We start from the raw sequence: 6000 nt of genomic DNA, 5'->3' as shown, positions 1-6000 counted from the left end.
AAGCAGGTACTTGCTCCTTTGCCACCTATTCCTAGTGATGCCATCTGGCAGGGCAGCCAGAGAGGCACAGTGAAGCCACAGCCCCATGACCATCCATTCCTGGACAATACTATGCAGGGAGGGCTTGTGTGGGCATCAAGGGAGCTGCTGCCCTGCCATCATCTCCTGCTAGAGCCCAGCCTCCAGCACAGGAGGCTGGCAGCAGCGGTGGCACAGAGAGGTTTCCCTCACGTGTTCCTGGTGGAGCTGCTTGCAGTGTAACTGCTCAGGTTCCTCACCTTCCAGGCTGGTCCCTTGCCCTGGGCTGACGTTTTTATTACTCTTTTTTTTCAGGTTGAGCCATTTCTGAGTGGCCTTAGGGACAGCGGTTGTTGCTGAGGAACATTTTAATCTCCTCACATCACTGTGTGCAGGTTCAATGCGTTCAGGCTCTGGAGCACACATGAAAGGTTTGGGGCTTGGTTGGTTGCTTTTGTGGTGGTGTTGTTTGCTATTGCTTTCCTTACAGAAATCTGTTGGCTTGGTGTGGAGATAAGCTGTGAAAAGCTGCTGCGGTGGGGATGGGGGGTTGTTCGTTCCCGCCCCCCCCCCCCCAGGGTTGGTCGCTAAAAACTTTTAAGTATCTTTTTATGCTATTGTGGCCTTGATTTCAGGTCCATTCAGCTCTTATCTGGAGACTGCACTGAACGTCCTCAGCCTCCTGCAAGGGGAGGCAGGGTGAAGGCAGCGAGATAAGGCATGGTGGCAGCTACAGGGAATTCTCTGATTTTGACCTGAAAATGTGGTGGGCAGGACCTGGCAGAACAGAAAACCCCAAGGGGAAGCTTCCCCTCCCTGTGCTGCTGCAGGTCGCGATTCTGAGCCGCTGTCCCAGCTGCCCCCTCGGGAAGCAGATTAGCATCAATCCCTAAATCCCTCCATTTTGTGATGGGGCCGCGAGCAGGCAGTGCCAGTCCCTGCCTGGCACCGCACCGCCAGTCCGTGTCCGCATCCGGGTGAGGCCGCAGCCATCCACAGGCCCGGGCGATGGCACTGCATTCACCTGCGCCAAACCCACCCGCACCGCGGCCAGCCTCGGAGAGGGCACTGCTGGCACGGAGCGGGGCACTCCGGGTGGCAGAGGGACATGTCCGCACCCCTATACTCGCCAGGGGCAGTGCGCTGCCAGGCTGCGGTACCACCGTCCCCGCCGCGCTGGCCAGGCGCGCAGGTCCCGGAGGTGTCGGTGCCGCGGGAGTCCCGCTCCATCCTTCCTCGGTTACTTTAGTACCAAAAAAAGGGGAAGAAAATGCCCCGAAACCCCCAAACTTTTTCCCCGCCCCGCGCCCATGCGGGCGGCGGCGGGACCGGGCGCGGCCGAGCAGCCCCGGAGCTGCCTCCCTGCGCTGCCCCCCGGCCCCGCACTTCCTGCCCAGCGGCAGCACAGGGGGGCGGGCAGGGCCGTACCAAGTGCCCCAGCGGGGCGGGAGCGGAGGCGGCAGGGCGGCTCCGGCGCGGGGCCCGGGGCTGCGCACAACGCGGAGCGGTTGCGCGCTGCGCTCCGCCCCCGGCCCGCCCGCGCCCCGCCCTGCCGGGGAAGTGGAGTCGTGGCCCCCGCTGCCCCCGGTCCCCGGCGGCGGCTCCGTCCTCTCTTTCTCCCTCCGTGCGCCTCCCGCCCATTTCCTCTCCCCCGCCCCGCTCGCCGCCGCTCTGCAGGCGTGCGGCTCGCCCCGCCGCCACCGCGGGCTCTGAGCTGCCTGGAAGCCGCCGGGAAGCTGCTGTGAAGCCCCCCGGGAAGCCCTTGCGAAGCCCTCACGCAGCTGCCGCCGCTCTCAGGCCGCCGCCGGACTTCGCTTCGCCAGGCGGGTAAGGACCAGGGCCGCCCCGCCGCCGCCCGCGGGAACTTCGGCGGCCGCGCTGCGCCCTCCGCCGCAGGGGCTGCGGAAGAGCGGGGCCGGCGGGCGGCGGGGAGACTTCTCCTCCCCCCCCCCCCCCCCCCCTTCGGAGAGGGCCGTTTGGGAGCCAGGCGTGGGAAGATCTCGGCGGATGACGGTGGGGAGCGCTCGATGGAGTCCGTGGGGCGCGGAGCAGGCGGGGCAGGAGTGCCCTTGGCCCGTGGGGACGTGGGGCCGCCGGGAGCCCCGAGTAGGGACAGCGGCAGTGGCCCTGCCCCGGAGCGGAGCCGCGAGTGCTGCCCGCACAGCTCCTATGGCTGTGTCCGTACCTGTGCCCGGACATGTAGCCCCCCGGGAGGAGCCCGGCCCAGGGTGGGGGATCCGCGCTCCCGCCCGTCGGCGGCTGACGGTCCAGCTCCCGCCGCATGGGCGCTGCCTGGAGCCGGCTTCCCGGGACCCGCGCTCCCTGAGTGCCATCTCCAGGAGACGCTGGCGCTTGCCCCTAGCCTGCGGGGGTTTTGAGGTGCCGCTGTGTCCCCTGTCCCTGCGGGGACAGTCGGTTGCAGGAGGTGGTGACAGCTGCCAGCTGTGGTCTGCATCGAGCTGCTCGGGCAGCGGCGGGAGCGGGGGGCACCGGGTGCAGCAGCTGTCGGAATAGCCGGGGTGGCAAGAGCTAGGGAATACAGCAAGGCGAGGGCGTTTGCGAGCCGGGTTCCATGTGGATAAGTTTGTGCTGGGTTTGGGAAGAGGTCAGGATGCATCCTCTGGAGCGGGAGGGTGGCTGAGGAGAGCAGCTGGCGCTCAGCAGGACTCTGTCTCCTGTCTGCAGCTGGCTGATTGATACCTTTGGGACAAGCCCCTGAACTCCTTCAGGGGAACACCTGCAGGAGCACTGCCCGGCAGTGCTAGCCACAAGCGAGGGGCTGGTGGGGAGATGACTTTCTGTGGGGGAAGGAGGAGAGGAATCAATCACTGCCCCCCAAACCCTTCTGCGGTTCTCCCAGCAGGAGCCATCTGTCATGGCCTGGGGTTCAACAGCTCCCCTGAGGTGAAACTGTAGCTAAGCAGGGGCTGTGCCAGCAGCCTTCTGGCACGGTACCACTGCCTTGCTCCGGGGTCCTGCCGGCATCGCTGGGTTGGAGATCGCAGCCCCCGCGTGGGCCCTGCCAGCTCTGAGGCCACCTTGCTGCAGCTGCCCCAGCTCTGCCCAGCTGCTTGGACTCAGGCAAGAGGATCCTTAAGCTGCTGTGTGTTATTGCACCCAGCGTGGCAAGGCCGGGCAAAGGCAGATGGCAAAGCTGCATCTCCTCCCCTTGGGCTGGGCAGGGAGGTGCTGCCCAGCCAGCGGAGCGTGTGCTGCTGCTTACTCACGCCGATTTTCCGCTGCTCTGTGGCTTTTGCCTTCGGGTTTGGATCTCTCAGTGTGGAGGTGGAAGTGCAGGAAACCGGGCGGGGGAGAAGCGTGTGGCCGTCGCAAGGCTGGCAGCAGCCCTGCCGAGCAGCCGGCGCGCTGACACGGACGGGGCTTTTGTTGGCACGGAGCAGCCCGCCCAGGACTGCGGCGGCGAGCAGAGCGCTGCCAGCGGCGGCGAGCAGAGCGCTGCCAGCGGCGGCGGGGGGTGCTCTGGCATCCGGATGCTGAAGTCGTCTAGGCTCGGGCAGACCCTGGCAGGCAGCGGGCATATGTCGGCGCGGGCACTGCTCGGCTCGCCGCATCGTAGCCGGCACCCTGGTGCCTCCTCTGCCACCCGAGCCGTGGGCATAGCGATAACCTGGGCTGGTCTTTGGAGGCTGATGGCAGAGATTTCCCCCGTAGCCTAATCAACGTTCAACTTGGATTATGGCTCTGGGGAGGAAAAAAGGCAAAGGCAGGCAGCAGGCACATGCGGGTGGCTGGCGACGGTTGGAGGTGGTTGGAGATGGCTGTGATTAGCAACGCGAGCTGCAGGGATTGCACCGAGCCAGGCGATGCTCTGTGCAGTGCCGAGTGCTGTGTGAGCAGCCAAGAGCGCTGCTGGGCCGAGGGGGCAATCTGCGTTCAAATTCTCCACTGCTGGGTGGAGCTGCGTGTGCAGGGTCCCCCCAGCCCCCTGGCAGGGAGGGGGCTTCTGGGCTTGCCCTCGGGCACGGCTCGGGGTGCCGTCAGTAACAAACGCAGCGTTCTCCGAGGCACGGAGGAAACCCAGGCTTAATTCTTTGAAATGCGTTTTCCTCACGTCCCCAGGACACCTCCCATCGTGTGGGATCAGCTTCCCTGTCGGGGAATAGTTTGTGCCCGACTTCAGCAGCTACATGGAGCTCAGCTTGGACTGAAGTCCCGTTTCTTGTGGCAAGAGATTTGCCTTAGCTGCTGCTGAGTGTCGATCTGCACCGTGCGGGATCCTGCCTGTGGCGGGCTTTGCTCTTGCAAAATGGTTGAGTTTCAGCCTTAATAAGCAGAAAATGTTGAAAATCGATGCCCGAAGTTCCCTGTAATCCCGGGAGGGCAACAAACGCAGACCATTATCTGCATTTCAGCAGCCCTTTGCTGTGTGAAAGCTTTCACGGGTCGCTGGTGTTTTGCTAACCTGCTAATTGATTGCTGCATTGTGTGCCTCCCCCAGATGGATGTCTCCTGCCTCTTGTCACACTCTGGTGGCAAAGTAATTGTGAACCCTTAAGCAATGGGGACAAATGCTCCGTGAAGGAGCTCCTCTCCTCCCTGAGCCTGGCCGTGGGCAGGGAGGAACATCCTTTAGCTGAACCTCCCGGGAGCGTGACCTGTCTGGAAGCTCAGCTGATTAGTGAGTGGAAGACCCCTGGGATGAGTCCTGCATTGATTGCACTGCAATTGGAAGACAGGAGCTGGGGGGAGAAAATCTATCTTGTCACCTAAGGAGTGTTGTGGGTTGCCGTGCATACAGTGTGCCTTTGTTGCTGTTAAGGAATGCTGCTTGTAACGCACAGTGCAGCTTTGGAGGTACCCCTGGCAACCAGGGTGAGTGAGCTGGCAGCAGCACTTTGCTTCAGCATCCCATGTCCTGTGGGCATGTGTCTCTTTAAAAGCAAAGCGAGCAGCAAGTGGTGTAAGGGATTCTCCATGATGATCTGTGTTGGTTCAGATACTGTGGAAACCCATGCTGGCAGCCTGGCATGCAGGAGATGCCAGCCACAGCCTGAGCTGCTTCCCTCTTCCCTGGCACTCTGTGGTGGAGATGACTGGATCAACTGGATCAGGTGGCACCATCACTGTGGGGTCTGGCCAGGAAGAACAAGCCCAGGAGCAACACTGAGAGGTGGCTGCAGTTACACACAGGTCACACACCAGCCCTGGAGCTCTCCTGCCAGCTCTTCTGGTGACTTCTGCAAGGGTTTTCACCTTGTGTTCTTCTCCAGGCTCTCGACGAGGGGGCTCAGGCTGTCTGAACGGGAAGGGCTGCAGCTGGATCAATGCCTCTTCAACGGCGGGGGAAAGGCTGCTTGCTGGTGGTGCTCTTGCTGCAGGCTTTCTGTGTTCCAAGAGGGGAGCTGGTGGTGTCCCTTGGAATTGCCACTTGAGTTGGAGAGCTTTGGATGTGGGCAACAGGGAGACCTGGAGGCTTGCAGGGGGGAAGGCGTTGGTGGGTGTCCAGGAGCGGCTGGAGAGCCACTGTGCCCGGGGCCCTGCCGCTGTGCTGGGACCCTGCGCTGGGCTCCAGCGGTGCCTGCTGACAGCCCTGGCATGGCTCGGGCAGCTGCTTTAGCCATCAGGTGGTTTCCCTCTGGGACAAAGAGGTTATTGTAGCGAGTTAGCTGCCAGACTGGTCAGGGTGGCACAGGGGGGGTGTTTGTGCAGGGCACCAGCCTGGGGAAGGTGCTTCCCACCGGTGGAGGTGCCAGGAGCGTTCCACACCAAGTGCTCCCGTGTCTGCTTCCGTGGGCAACCCCCAAATCTGTGCAAGTTCTTGCAAAGGCTGGCATGTGATGGGTGGCACAGCCTTGGGATGGGGGGAGGAAGCACATCGTGCTCACACCTGAGGGTTGGCACATGGCTCCTGTAGAATCACTCTGGAAGAGCTGGGGGTGGTGGTGGGAGGAGGGAGGCAAAGCAATGCCTTAGGGGGCTGCAAGCCTGCTGCAAGTCTTCCTTGCCAGCTTCCATCCACCT

The 6000-nt window shown here is 63.0% G+C and overlaps 1 protein-coding gene across 1 annotated transcript in view; it reads left to right on the top strand.

The window, feature by feature from the left end:
* Window positions 1-1578: 1578 nt before the first annotated feature.
* The window catches only part of HPCAL1 (hippocalcin like 1), a 78534-nt gene continuing 74112 nt past the window's right edge, over window positions 1579-6000 (top strand). The window contains exon 1 of the mRNA XM_068155327.1: window positions 1579-1845. The gene's annotated coding sequence lies outside the window, so the exon portion shown is untranslated. The remainder of the gene's footprint in view (window positions 1846-6000) is intronic.

The sequence above is a fragment of the Melanerpes formicivorus genome, unplaced genomic scaffold (genome assembly GCF_026170545.1).
Source record: "Melanerpes formicivorus ecotype bairdi unplaced genomic scaffold, bMelFor1.0.p_v2 SCAF_31, whole genome shotgun sequence".
Taxonomy (NCBI): domain Eukaryota; kingdom Metazoa; phylum Chordata; class Aves; order Piciformes; family Picidae; genus Melanerpes; species Melanerpes formicivorus.
Note: the sequence above shows the minus strand (reverse complement) of the source record. Positions and strands in the feature narration are given on the sequence as shown.